Source organism: Acipenser ruthenus, chromosome 6 (assembly GCF_902713425.1).
Source record: "Acipenser ruthenus chromosome 6, fAciRut3.2 maternal haplotype, whole genome shotgun sequence".
NCBI classification, from domain to species: Eukaryota; Metazoa; Chordata; class Actinopteri; order Acipenseriformes; family Acipenseridae; genus Acipenser; species Acipenser ruthenus.
Window position 1 is genome coordinate 4,137,721 of NC_081194.1, and position 14,743 is coordinate 4,152,463.

Genomic DNA, 14,743 nt, shown 5'->3' on the forward strand with positions numbered 1-14,743 from the left:
AAAACTGCAAAGTATAGCATGTATGGCAGATGAATATACAGAATTTGAGGCATGCGTCTTATCTAGGATGGATTTTTCTTGCCATACACAATTCCTATGATCATCAGACATTGATTTTTCTGTAGCCTAGATTTTTTCATACCTCTAATTGACCAAAAGAATTGTGTGTCTACTGAAAAGCATCTAGTCCAAATAGTAGCTGATTATTTCTCAAAAACAGCACGCACTGTTTCTTTTTTTTTTTAATATTAGGTGCTTACTCAGTATTGAATGCAACTATTAAATTACATGGTTAAGGGTCGTTCACACTGACGCAGCGCAGGCGATTCTTATTTTTGTTTCCTATTATAGTTAGCCTAAGTGTTCACACAGGACGTGGGGCGGTGCTGCCGTGAAATTTAATTTTTGCTCCTGAAGCGAACTTTTCAGGTGCCACATTGTATCAACCAATGAGAAAACAGGAGCAAGCGGTGTCAGCTCATCTCTCCCATCCTCTGACAGGTAGCAGAGCAGAAAAAATATGGAGGCATTAGATTGCTGAAGTGGCTAAATACCCAGAATGATATGATCCTGAAAATGAGAAATATGAGTATAGTGAACGCAGAGACAACATCCGGATTTTAATATATGAAAATCTGGGACTATTATTTACAGCCGAAACCGAAGTTTTCTGTAAGTAACCCCACATTTCCGAAACTATTTATCAATGTCTGATTTTAATCGTAATTTGATACATAAATTCAATTAGAAAAACTAAAGCAAAACAACAAGGTAAAAAAACTTAACTTGCTATGTACTATCATTAGCTGGCGGGTGTGTTTTGGGCTATCGCATGGCAGGGGCAAAAACACAGGTCGTTTAGGGAGGGGGTGCAGTACATGGAGACCCAGCACAGGCGACCAAAAACACTAAAATTCATTCTTTGGTGTATATATATATATATATATATATATATATATATATATATATATATATATATATATGACAGAATCAGTATGCATGTAAAATAATGTACTTAACCGTGCAACAAACCATCAACACTTATTAAAAACAGTGGTCGCTTCAGTCTCTGCATGGGCTAATGATCTGTACTGCCCATCTGATAGATTTTCCAAATTCAAAGTTTTCAAAATTTACAAAATATATGCGTTCTGCAAAAAATATATATATATATATATATTGTCCAGGTTTTTGTAAAAACTCTTGTGTTCTGCTGTTGCAATGCTTAATCAGCAACACTGACAATTGCAGTTGCAGTTCCTGCTGGGGAACAATTCTCCACTGCAGACACAGTGCTTTTCCTTCCCTGCAACAAAAATAAAACAAATACAGTAATTAATAAATCCCAGGCCAGGAGTTTTCAACCTTTATTTTATTATTATTTAATTTTTAGAAGACACCCTTATCCATGGCGACTTATAGTTGTTACAAGATATCACATTATTTTTACATACAATTACCCATTTATACAGTTAGGTTTTTACTGGAGCAATCTTGGTAAAGTACCTTGCTCAAGGGTACAGCAGCAGTGTCCCCCACCTGGGATTGAACCCACAACCCTCCGGTTAAGAGTCCAGAGCCCTAACCACTACTCCACACTGCTGCCCTTTTATAACTGTCCCTTCTGTCTGGAGGTTTCAGCTCACCTCTTTACAATTTTCGCTCTGTTGAATGGTACCACAGTTGTAAAAATAATCTGAGTAACAAATACTTTTTCTTAAATGTCATTGGTGGGGTGGCATGTCATTAGTATTGCATCCGTTTCAACTAACTTACCTTACGACTCATTCATTAAAAATTAACTGAGAGGTATAAAATGATACTGACCAACACAGCTATTGCAGATCACCATGGCTGAAAACCAGCAGAGACGTAGGATTCTAAAGCTCTGTGCCAGACATCATCCACGTATACTCCCAAGGCTGTCTGGATTGGGAACAGTGGATGTTTTCCCTTTGTTTCGGGAGCTTGAACCTCCAAACATCCTCTACCAGCAAATCCTTATGCCTTGTTATCTAATGCCAATGGTTAGTGAAAGGACGGTTTGGACACATACTCGTCCATCTTGCTGGTGGGAAGAGGTTGTGCTGCATCACTCTTTTAGATCTGCAGTGGATAGAGTCATTTCATGTCACCAGGGCTACATTCAGCATATAGTGGAACTGGTAAAAGAAGATATGCAGCCAAAAAGGAATTACGTACGGCCTGCCGTGCCAGTGGAAAAAAAGAGTGGTGATTGCTCTGTATAGGCTGGCATCCTCAGCGGAGTACAGGGTTAGGGTTACTCAGCTGAGTACAGGGTAGTTGGCAATGTGTTTGGGGTGCATAAAACCACAGTTCATCGCTGTATTTAAAAGTTTGTCAACTCCCTTGCTCAGAGGCACTTCAACACGTACATAGCTATGCCAGATGTAACTGAAGTATAAAGCATTGCTCTGCGGGACCGTCTCTCTTCTGCCGAACGGCATCTCCTTGCTCGTTCCTGCAGGTAGGACTGTTTCAATTTTTTTTTTAATTTGTCCCTAGCTTGTGGGATTGTGCACTCTATTTCTGCAGGGCAGGGCCCGAGTGGAAGATAAATTTGGCCGGTGGCCTCATCCGTGGGTGCCTGATGGCTACCTATGTGAGACCGGCTGGAAAAACATGAACAGTTACACCTCCCTCCCCCCGAAAAGATGAGTCCGCCAAACCATGAATGAATAATACATAATTTACACGCTCCACAGTGGCGCCCTGCCACCTATCCACCAAATATTGAATTTAATGAAAATCAGCAGCTGAGACATGGCCCGTCCCCCAGAGCATGACTGCGCTGGAGGAGAGAGCCCAGCCTGTCCAACCCGACCACTCACCCCGCAGAACTAAATACGAACCGCTCAGCACTCAGGTAAGGAAAACCCCCCTACTCACATATTTTTAATTTTTTAGGGGGAAACCTCTGGAAATCCGTGGCTGAGGGCAGCCCTTCCTCTAGGCTCTAAGCGGTCAACTTCCGTTTCGGCCTCCCAGCGCTTGACTGAGTAGCCAAAACAAAAAGCGACATGAAAGAATAACACACTGAGCTTTCATGTGCTTGCTGAGGACGTAAACAGTACATCACACTCGGCAAGGACCACTATCGCACACTTATTTTCCATTAATGTGTTATTTTGTTGTTGTTTAATTGTATGTTTGTATATAGGAAATAAAATGCAATAAAAAAAACAATAAAAGCTAAAACTAACCCAAAACCTCCCTCCCATAATTCCCCAATACTGCAACGATTTACATACAAACCCACGATCCCCACACACTCCCATTATTATTAAAATGTTTTCAAACGCAGTTTAAATAACCAGTTAAAAAGAACTCATATTTTTTAGAATGTTTGACATTATTTTTAGACAAGTTTCTATCTTATTATGTAGATAGAACATGCCTCGCCTCATGACATTGTACTGCCAGCTGAAAATAGTTTTTGAATTTGTCGATCGGATCAATTTTTTCCCTGCTAAAATCTGCATTCTTGCTGTGTGTGCCGCCCCAAGTCAATATTCATGCTGCGTTCGGTGTGAACACAAAAAATCTGCTTGCCGTCTGTGCCACCCACGCTGCGTCCAGTGTGAATGAGCCTTTACAAAGCTAATTGCATGAATATAAGATAGTGAGTTGATAAATGTTCAACAGATTTTACCACTTTTGTGGTGACCTGGTAGATATTTATGATTTTCAGTTAAAAATCTACGTATAATTCAATACATTTTTGTGCATACGCAAAATTAACTGACCAAATGCAATGATTTCTGCTTACATTAATCAGAACTTTTGAGAAATATGACTACATTCTGCTGACTTCTATTCATACATTTAAAAATAAAATGATTGAAATTATGCAAAATGCAGCAATTTATTATAATCAGAAAGAAACAACATAATGCGTAGTTCTGAAGAGTCTTAAATTCAAAAATTCAAATTCAACATTCAAAAAAGCTTTATTGTCCATTAAATAGAGCATAAAATGAAAATTTGTCTTCAGTTTACACCATGGCCCAGTACAAAAGAAACATACAACAATGTACACACAGCATCAACAAATAACAATCAATAAGAAAACAATAATCCATGCTAGCATAAACAGCACAGCAGCAGCTCATTGCTGACCAGCAACATACCATACTCACATACAAGCACACACCTACACACATGCACACACAACATGTACACACCTGCACTTCCACCTCTTTTCCTCATTAAAGATTGAAATTGCAGATGGAATAAATGATTTTTTGTAACAGTTTTTCCATGCAAGAGGAACTTTGAATCGTCGACCTGATGGCAGTAATTGAAATGAAGAATTGAGAGGATGTGTACAATCATTAAAAATCTGTATGAATTTTAACTGCTTGATGGTACAGGTCTGATAAAAGCTGCACCAATTATTTTACTTGTCTGGTTGACAACCCTTGCCAGTTTTGTTTTATTTTTTACTGAGAGATTGCCATACCATGATACTATATTAAAAGCAAGAATGCTCTCAATGATAGATCTATAAACAGACACTAAAATTTCCCTGCCAACATCAAAACCTCTTAGTTTTCTGAGAAGAAATAGTCACTGTTGTGCCTTCTTATATATGTAATCAACATTTCCAGAAAACATATGGTTTTGGTCTAGCACATTACCAAGATATTTAAAGCTTGAAGCTTGTTCCATCTCTTGTCCCTTTATCCTAAGTGGCTTAAAGAGGGGATGTGGTAAGCCTAATGCTTGCCTCCCTCCACAGCACATTTCTTTTGTTTTCTGAACATTTAGTTCTAGAAAGCTTTCAGCAAACCAAGAAGTCAAAGTGTTAACATGCTTAAATACTGAGATAGTGAAGATTCATCTTTGTAGATATTCCACTAATGCCATATCATCCACATATTTGATCAAAGTACAATCACTATTATTACACATCATCTCGTTTATATAGTTTGAGAAGAGGACAGGGGACAGGACACATCCCTGGGGGACCCCCGTATTTAAAACCAATCCATCAGATAAAAAGCCTTTCTCACTGACACACTGTGGCCGATCACACATGCCCTAATCCACAGCACCAGAGTTGTATTTGTTTGTAAATCACAGACTTTTCAGTAATAAATGTAGTTGAATGGTATTAAAAGGAGAAATCCATGAACAAAATGTGTATGTACGTGCCTGAGATATCTAAATGACAGGAAGTTAACTCTAAAAGTGTCAAGGTAGCATTCTCCACTCCACGTTTTTCTTCATAGGCAAATTGTAGTGGATCCATCTGATCTGCCATAATTGCGGTCAGCTGGCTACAAACAACCCTTTCCATGCATTTACATAGTATATAAGTTAAGGCTACATGTCTGAAATAATTTAAACATTTAGCATTTGGTTTCTTTGGCACTGGTATTATGGTAGACGATCTCCATGTACGAGGAACAAAACACGTATTTAAAAACAGTTGAAAAAGTTAGGCAAATACATGTCCTAATTGTGCAGCACATTCTTTCAGTACCCTTTCCCTTTAGGCCATCTGGCCAAGGGGCCTTACAGGGATTGATCCCTGAGATAACAGTCACTACATTATTATTTATTTCTTAGCAGACACCCTTATCCAGGGTGACTTACAGTCGTAAACAAATACAGTGCCTTGCGAAAATATTCGGCCCCCTTGAACTTTGCGACCTTTTGCCACATTTCAGGCTTCAAACATAAAGATATGAAACTGTAATTTTTTGTGAAGAATCAACAACAAGTGGGACACAATCATGAAGTGGAACTAAATTTATTGGATATTTCAAACTTTTTTAACAAATAAAAAACTGAAAAATTGGGCGTGCAAAATTATTCAGCCCCCTTAAGTTAATACTTTGTAGCGCCACCTTTTGCTGCGATTACAGCTGTAAGTCGCTTGGGGTATGTCTCTATCAGTTTTGCACATCGAGAGACTGAAATTTTTGCCCATTCCTCCTTGCAAAACAGCTCGAGCTCAGTGAGGTTGGATGGAGAGCATTTCTGAACAGCAGTTTTCAGTTCTTTCCACAGATTCTCGATTGGATTCAGGTCTGGACTTTGACTTGGCCATTCTAACACCTGGATATGTTTATTTGTGAACCATTCCATTGTAGATTTTGCTTTATGTTTTGGATCATTGTCTTGTTGGAAGACAAATCTCCGTCCCAGTCTCAGGTCTTTTGCAGACTCCATCAGGTTTTCTTCCAGAATGGTCCTGTATTTGGCTCCATCCATCTTCCCATCAATTTTAACCATCTTCCCTGTCCCTGCTGAAGAAAAGCAGGCCCAAACCATGATGCTGCCACCACCATGTTTGACAGTGGGGATGGTGTGTTCAGGGTGATGAGCTGTGTTGCTTTTACGCCAAACATAACGTTTTGCATTGTTGCCAAATAGTTCGATTTTGGTTTCATCTGACCAGAGCACCTTCTTCCACATGTTTGGTGTGTCTCCCAGGTGGCTTGTGGCAAACTGTAAACGACACTTTGTATGGATATCTTTAAGAAATGGCTTTCTTCTTGCCACTCTTCCATAAAGGCCAGATTTGTGCAGTATACGATTGATTGTTGTCCTATGGACAGAGTCTCCCACCTCAGCTGTAGATCTCTGCAGTTCATCCAGAGTGATCATGGGCCTCTTGGCTGCATCTCTGATCAGTCTTCTCCTTGTATGAGCTGAAAGTTTAGAGGGACGGCCAGGTCTTGGTAGATTTGCAGTGGTCTGATACTCCTTCCATTTCAATATTATCGCTTGCACAGTGCTCCTTGGGATGTTTAAAGCTTGGGAAATCTTTTTGTATCCAAATCCGGCATTAAACTTCTCCACAACAGTATCTCGGACCTGCCTGGTGTGTTCCTTGTTCTTCATGATGCTCTCTGCGCTTTAAACGGACCTCTGAGACTATCACAGTGCAGGTGCATTTATACGGAGACTTGATTACACACAGGTGGATTCTATTTATCATCATTAGTCATTTAGGTCAACATTGGATCATTCAGAGATCCTCACTCAACTTCTGGAGAGAGTTTGCTGCACTGAAAGTAAAGGGGCTGAATAATTTTGCACGCCCAATCTTTCAGTTTTTTATTTGTTAAAAAAGTTTGAAATATCCAATAAATTTCGTTCCACTTCATGATTGTGTCCCACTTGTTGTTGATTCTTCACAAAAAATTACAGTTTCATATCTTTATGTTTGAAGCCTGAAATGTGGCAAAAGTTCGCAAAATTCAAGGGGGCCGAATACTTTCGCAAGGCACTGTACATACAAGAATCACAGTACAAGTAATAATACAATTAAGAGCAAGATACAAGATACATCCCTTTCCTTCACTGTTACTGACGATGGGACTAGGTTTTGACACAAGTCATCACACTCTCTGCCAAAGTCTTCCATCAAACCTTGCATAAAAAGAGTTTAGTTCATTTGCAGATTTAAGAGGATCTTCATGCGGTATAGTTTGTTGTTGCTGCACTCTTCCCATCATGGTATTCAGTCCCCTCCCTTGCATTGCCTCCTGTGAACTTATCCTCTACTTTGTGCTTGTAATTCAGTTTGGCCATTTTCATCTTGTTCCTCAATTCCTTCTCTAAATCATTAACTTTTTGTTTATTTCCTTGTACAAATGCTATTTTCTTCTGATTCAAACAGTATTTTAGTTCTTTACTGATCCCTGGTTTATTATTTGGGTAAATAGTTACTTGTTTTGTTGGTATAACAGAGTACACATAGAATTCAATATAAGAGGTTATGGTATCTGTTAACATGTCCAGATCAGATGCACAATTATTAAAAAACACATTCCAATCCGTTATTTCAAAGCACCCTTTAAGTTTACGATGTTTCCTTGTAATACAAGACCATTCAGTATCAATGTCTGGGGCAGATATAGCAGCGTGTTGAAAACTCAACAGGTACTTATGGGTGTAGACAAAATGGCTGGACTGCTGTTGTGGAGGTTATCCAGCGGTACAAAGATCGCTTGAACAAGGTCCAAAACAAAACCCACAATCCAGAAAACGATCCTACATTTAAGAAACATCTTGAAGCGTAACCTTGCAAAGTCTGTGAGCGCTGCTGGTTCCTTCAGCACTCTTTTATAATAATATTTTTTAAAATGTCAGAGTGTTCATACTTTATAATCTAAAGTGCCTCCAAAACATTTAATTCACACACACACACACACACACACACACACACACACACACACACACACACTCTCCTATTTCATACAGTACTTCTCAATAAAATAGTGTCACTACTTGTGGCACCACTGTATATATACTCTAGAGCCCACTGTCAATACTTTCTGGGAGAATTTGCATCCAGATGAAGCAACAACAAGCATATATACACATCTTTATTTTAACTAACATTCTTTATGTTTTGGCCCCAATGTCATTATTAAATGTTCTTAGACTTGTGCTAAGCCTACCATATGGGAACCAAATTAAATTGGGCACACGGACTAGCTTGCTGTACCTCAGGATTTCACAACAGAAGGGAATACGTTGTGTGTAATAATTTTTAGTCAGCAGGCAGAGATGTGAATATTACCTTGGGAAATAGGACAGCAGTAATACACTGCTTGTGCTGCTTGGGTTCAGCTCAGTATCAGCGTAAACATCTCTCACCTTTGCGTCTCATTAAGCTGTCGATCCATATAAAGGAACTAATTCACTGTGTTTTTTTTGGGGGTGTGTGTGGGGGGGTGGGGGTTGTCCTTTCTTTTGTATTCCGTCAAGTTGCCCTGGATAGAGCATTTCCCTTTAATCATAATTGATTCTCACTTTGATCTAATTCACAGCTTATGGTCAGAGCTTTCAAAAAGAATACCCAAGAGCATCGCTCTTTCTAATGTCTCTTATGCAGTCTCTGTAACCATCTTAGGGACTAAGAACCGACATGACAGAATCACTGCACTGAAGCGTTCTTGTTTTGCGTGTCTCTGAGTTTTACAAAGCAGTGGGGGTATATCTTCAATCATCGGCATCTGTTCTGTGCAGTGTGTACGCTTCTGTAGCTCAAATACAACCCCTGTGAGCATTAATAAAGTTCTTTTGTCACCAAAATGTACCATTTCTAGTTTTACAAAGAGTTTACACCAAGGGGCTCTAAATTAGTCTCAGCACCTGATCCAATGACTTTCCTTTCATGATGAAAAATCGCTTTTACAAAAAAAATATACATTTGTACAGATGCATATAGCAAATTTTCAAGAAAAATCATAGCTGCTGGTGAATTTAGAAAAAGTCATTTTTTGAGATGCTACCTGGCTGTTACAGGCTGTTACATTACATGACATAATGTTCAATTCAATCAGGCACAACCACTTATACTTGCTTCAGTATGGATTGTTATCTGTATACAGTAGAATACTTTGACTTATCTTGGCATTTTTTTTGTATGTTTATATATTGTATTAGACTGGTGCTGCATAAAACTTATGGGAGGAGCCTACTTGAAACTAGGCATTAGGGTGATAAGGAGATTATAGCCGATGTCTAGCTTCTTATGGCTCATCCTTTGAATTTTAATGACAGCATGCTGTAAGGTGTACTATATATTCCAATTGTGATCACTGAAAACTAAAATTCATATGGCACTAGCTTCATGTATTAGTTTGCATGATGCTTGTTTTGCACTATATGCTATGCACTATAGTAAACTTAAATATCAAAGATATTTTGTTTTCAAAATAACATTTCTTTGGGGAAGCAATCCTTGGACAAATACCTGGGGAGCAGATAAGGGTAACACTTTACAGTAAGTACCTTACGTTGTAGTTACTTGGTAAATAAATGTGTACTCACACATAATTACGATGTTATTATGCATAGTTACAATATACTTAAGGTGTAAATCTTTTGGCACGATATAAGTAAGTACACAATTGTATCAGAAAAGTGTTAGGGTTTAGAGCTAGAGTTAAGGAGGGATAGGGTTAGGGTTATATCATGTAAAACTATTTATAAATTAAGTACATTATAACTATGCATAATAACATTCTAATTATGTGTAAGTACACATGTATCTACTAAGTAACTACTATGTAAATACACAGTAATTAGAGACACTTAATGTAACATGTTACCCAGATAAGTACTGGTTGCACTTTGGGCATCATTAACATATCATTAAAATACAGATAATATCCTTGCACCCATTAGCACCTAGTGTACAAAGAATATGCAAAACAAGCAAATCAGAGGTTATTCTAAGGCACCGTTAATGTCAAGAACGAAAATCAATGTAACAAGGGAGGGATTTAAAAATCTATTTAAATGCCATTTTTCTGACAAATGCCCTTTAATATCAATACAGTCCTGGGATATAAATACCATTCTGGGATATTTAGACTATATCGTTAAGGTTCACCACTCTTAGATCATTAAAATTGGACTGGACATAACCAAAAAATGTTGAAGGGTTGAGGGAAATTCAAATTGAATGCTTAGTAGCACAGAGCTACACAAATAGTTTGAGGGAAATAATGTGGGTTTAGACTCTGAATAAAATTGCCAGCAGAATTTTATAATGTATGAACCTAATTTAAATTGATGACTGACCTGATCTGCCTTATTAAAGTGGCACGTAAAGGTCTTCAAAATATTCTGGAAAAGACGAGGGGAATTAAATGACATTGCATACAATAATTCATAACCAAATATTATGTATGTTTTAAAAATAAACCTGCAACATTTTAAAAAAATCTAAACTAAAAAAAGAATAGACTAATAATACTAAACAAGCACAAGCTTGTGGATAATATGCATTCATATACAACACTATAATATCACTAAGTCCACACCACATCCTGAACATAAGCTCCAAATATTGTTATCCATTTTTAAGCAGTTGCTGGCAGACATTTCAAAGCTGAACAGTACATTACTTACATCCCAATTAAAAAACATACTTTTAAACAGCAGGATAATATTCTGTTCATGAATTTAAATTAAGGTCAAATAGCAAGCTCAAATGTAGGGTAAAGCCAACAAAAGGTTTGTCTTTCTGGCTCTGTTAGTCTAATTTCATTTAAACAATTTGAAATAGTTAATTTAGCACCAGCCTTATAAAATGTTCCAAAACGAAAGTGCAAATAAGCAGTTTAGTTTATGTGGATGGTACTGGATTTGTAATAATATAAATACAGCACAAATAACAATTAATGCTTTCATTCTGCCATGATTTATTTATCACCCACATATTTCAAGTTTAAAATACTGCAAAACATGAATTTATTTTTGTACAAACAGGGTTCAATCCGCTTTTTAATGAGGCAATGCTGATTGTGGGGGAGAATATTAACATCGAACTGTGCACTGAATCCCAATGATCCCAATTGTGCACTGAAGACTGTGGTATGCTAATATGCTTCCCCACCACACTTCCCCACAATAAGTCTTTTCAAAAGCATTTTTTTCAGGAATAGTTGGTAAGCATGGCTAGTAACGACCCAAACAGAAACACTAACTGAGAATCAGACAGAACACACATACTGCATACAATACAGTACAATAGTATAATAAACAGCTAGGGAATTAAATCTTAACAGAATGAATATCATTAAGTACATAGTTAAGTGTTCTTCATCTACAGCCTCATTTGAGGGGCTGGCCATCAAACTGCCTCCTTGCCCGTCTCAGCACTGACTGAAAGATGTCAATTTTGAGGCAGCACCAACATACAAGGCTAATGTAAGTGCAAAAAACATCCAAAAATTAACAAATGCTGTAATACATGCTTATGTCAACTGTTTTCGTAATGTGTTGATAGATTAAGACAATTACACATTTCCTTTAGTACTTCCTTAATGCCAGTTGTCCGTTTGGCTCCTTACAACCCAGTACTTTGGTCTTGTTTTTCATCCTTTAAGTGTATTAGTTTTGAATTCAGATCAAAGTGAATAAACGTCTAAACACATTACAAGGGCTTTGGAAAGACTTTAATGAGGATCACTGCTTAAATATGCAGGTCGGCAGCACACTGCTTCTAAATGTGTTGGTCATTACGTGAAAGACAGCCAGGTAATAAGTACAAGACAATTAAAAAGTCAAAGTGGTTGTCAGAAAAGCAAAGTATACTCTATGAAGTGATACACTGAACATCCAGAAAAGGTTATACTGTACAGTGGAGTGAGTTGTATTCATGAAACAGGTTGCTGCTTCACTATCTGGAGTTTCAACGTATGAAAAACGTAGACATCCATCTAAAGCAGATTTATAATAGCAGCTAATATTCAGACCTTGAACCTTTGTTGTCATGGAAACAATTATCTTTTCAGTTCTGAAGAAGTGTGTGACTTAACAAGCATAAAAACATGACAGCATATGGTGAGCAACTCACCAAGGCAGGTAATTAAATACATATATACAGAAGAAAGTTAATGCAGCTGGAAAAGTACATGGAACATTAACCACTGTTCTTTAATCATGTTATATTCATACACAATGGACTCACAACAACCTGTTTTCCTGAATGTTTGCCCTTTTGGCTTGTTTAAGGTAAGGTTTGTCTGCACAAAACTGAAGTCAGGCATCATGAAAAAATACTCTAACGAAGGACTTGCACAGCTTTGTGCCGCACATACCCAATCCTCATGCACATATTGTTTGTTTAATAAAACGAGATACAGAATTACCTAGCCTACCACATGTAAGCATTAAGAACAAATACCAAAACACAGAAAAGTGATCAAGCAATATACTGTAGAGAATCTTGAACATATGCTGTTGAAAATATTAAATAAAAGTTATGAAAACTAATCTTTTTTAGGAGTCAAATACTTTTTTTCCTTAAATATTAATATGAAAAACAAAACAAATCTTGTGTGAGCTCTATCATTTAAACATAGAAAATGGATACAGGCAGGGATTTAAGATGAAAAAATATACAATAAACAGCTGCATCTCTTCGCTGTTTTTAATATAGAGGTCTTTATGCCTTGTGTCATTTTTTTTTTTTTTTCTAAATTGCAGTATTTACTTTAAGTACATGTTTTGGATATCAGTTATACTGTATTTGGGTATTGTAAAATCAATAGTGTTGCCCTATTCATATTATAGAAAATGTCTCTGATTGTGAACGCTGTTTCTCATATTACTTAAATACATTATGAAGGCTTACAGCTTAGGCTAAATATGTCATATTACAGCAGCTTCTCCTCTGACCTTTGTATCTGCCATTGATCTCTTTTACTAAATGTGCATCGTGGCCTTTTATGTGGGTCATATATAATTAATTGGCAGCACTTTTTTTTCTTTTATCTGCAGACTTGATGCACATCAATAAGGCAGTGGATAAATCTGACTCTGGACATTCAGTTACATACCCAAGTCTAAATAGGTTTCCCTTAATTGTGCCTTTCCTTTTAATTCAACCAACCCTTTCATATTAAATGTGCACATCCCTGGTTAGCTTGCATTGAGGCAGTAAATTGTGACATATGATCATGTCACAGAAAAAAGACACCTTTGATGCTAGCTATCCGTATTAATATTTAGTCTCCAATATCATAACATGCATCATTAGTCCTTTTCTTCGTTTGTATGAAATAATGAAGCAAATGGAAATGGACTTATCACCTTCCATCTCCACTACCATTATTTGATATACTGCTTTTTATATAAGTGTGTGCTGTGATCCATTCTGGGTGTTGAGAATAGGAGGACTCCACAGGTATTGTATGTATGAAATGACCGCTGTGCCCCTGGTTATTGTGAGAAGGGTGTTTTTTAATCGTTCTAATTATTTTATTTAGTTAAACAAGGGAAAAGCAGCATATTGTTTATAAGTTTTCCTCTAGCCTAGTCAACATTCACATTGAGCCAGTACAATGAAGAAAGTGACAGAGCGTTTACAGATTGATGTAAGGATATGGTCAGGCTATCACGAAACGATGCCACCCTTTAGCTCAATTAAGCATGTATTTTTACACAGTAGCAGTTTAGATTGTCATACTGACCCTTTAAGAAATTGACAGCACTGTCCGCTATCTAATCAGAGATTGTACTGCACAGCACATACAACAGCATCTTTTTTGCACTGCCCTAATCACTGTGTATCAATCTTCTAACCACCTTCTTGAGCAATGAGGGAGATCAGTCAACATGCCCATTCAATCCTTGAGCTCTACAAAAGTACACAAAAAGGAGTTTTCTCCCCCTTACACCAACAGCTGATTTTACACACGCCTAACAGATATTGAAATATAATGAATCTGAAATTCTGTACACTACACTTACACAGTGCTTATGGAATAGAGTCAACTGAAACCTGTCGTTATGTCATTTACTCTGTGGGTGACATGAAAAGAAACTGTGAATATAGACTTTGAGCCATATCCTTAAAATAATCTTCCACAGGAGTTAAGTACAATCATGTCACCCTGTCCACAAAATAAAACACTGCAGAAAAAGAGAAGAAAGGAGGGGTGTAACCTTACCTATCCTCTTATTAGTATAACCTTCTTAGGCTTCAGCAGAACTGTAGCCATCTTTTGAAGGTCAATATATTCTGTTGCGCCAGAAATGTGTCATTTAGAAAGTAGTTTGAGTATGATCACTAATTCTTTATTACAAAAACAAATAACAGCTGTGATTGGTATTGCAGTGTTCGCATTAATGATGCTATTACCCACCTCTCCTACTTGAGCACTTTGAACAAACAATCTCCTCTGGAGGGTGGATCATTTGAAGAGCAGTGGGGACCCCCAGTGCGGATTTAATAGAGCCT